The sequence below is a fragment of the Sphaeroforma arctica genome (assembly GCF_001186125.1).
Source record: "Sphaeroforma arctica JP610 unplaced genomic scaffold supercont1.1579, whole genome shotgun sequence".
Classification (NCBI taxonomy): Eukaryota; class Ichthyosporea; order Ichthyophonida; genus Sphaeroforma; species Sphaeroforma arctica.
In genome coordinates, this window is record NW_014038979.1 from 6,118 (window position 1) to 7,365 (window position 1,248).

A 1,248-nucleotide genomic window follows, 5' to 3' on the forward strand; every position below is an offset into this window, starting at 1 on the left:
CACACACACACACACACACACACATATATATATATATATATATATATATATAAATGTATATATGTATATATGTATGTTAGTATGTATGAAGGAATTTATGTATGTATGTATGTATGTAGCATGTATGCATGTATGTATGTATGTATGTATGTATGTATGTATGTATGTATGTATACATGTAGGTATGTATTTATGCATGTAAGTATGTAAGTATGTATTTACGTATGTATGCGTATGCATATGTGAGTTGTATACGTGGAGTGTCTGAGTGTATGTGTATGACTTGTGCCATCTTGTTAAATGTCCCTGTTGAAGTCCATACGTAAATCCTCAGGACTTCGATAATATGTATGAATTGAGCTCGTTGAGGAATTTGTGCATACGTAGTGTACTACCACTTATTCTACTACGAGAGCATATATGTGTTGCTTATAGACGACTGCAGTATGAAATAGACGGTTGTCACTTGTTACTTGTCACTTTTATCTATTACAGTGTATAAAGTAAATGCATAATCTGGTGGATATGTATTATGTAGAGCCGCTCCAAAAGTTTAAAAAAGGCTTTCTCTCTCACTCAGGGCTCAGATTATGAGATTTAAAGATATATTATTTTCTGAGTGCTCCAGTCTCCAGTCTCCGCACTCTCCCTACTCAGAGAGAGGCCAGAGGGAGAGTATACTTTAAACCCCCCCCCCTTCGTTTTATTCTATAAAATTTAATAGCGGGGGTGTTAACTTTCCACTGAGATCAACCCAAAGGCGAAGTGCCTAGGTAATGAATGACCTTTGTAGTACGTGTACTCAGTAGGAAAATATGCAAACACTTGTATACAGTACATATTCATAATTATTGAAAATTACATATCAAGGTGGTTTGGTTACGATTATATCACTAGTAGCGTCTGTATAGAGTTCAGCAGCAACAAAAGCATAAACCGTTCATTGTATGCCCATATACAAACTGCGATATAGTCATCATTCACGTTGCAGACGGCCATTTCTGGGAGCCTGAGACACACACATTGTTCTTGCATGTAGCTGTGATAGGAAACTGCTTGTTGGATTAGTTCTGGTCAGCTCTCGGAAATTGTAGCTTAAAGTAGTGTGTACACATCTTAGCTTAACAGCCGTTGTTGTCGACTGTGTGATTGGGATTATCATTGTTTGATCTGGCGCTATATTGATACGCACTTCTGATAGGACTGTTGCATGCTAATTAACCCTTGCTGTAGGATTGTTGTTCTGAG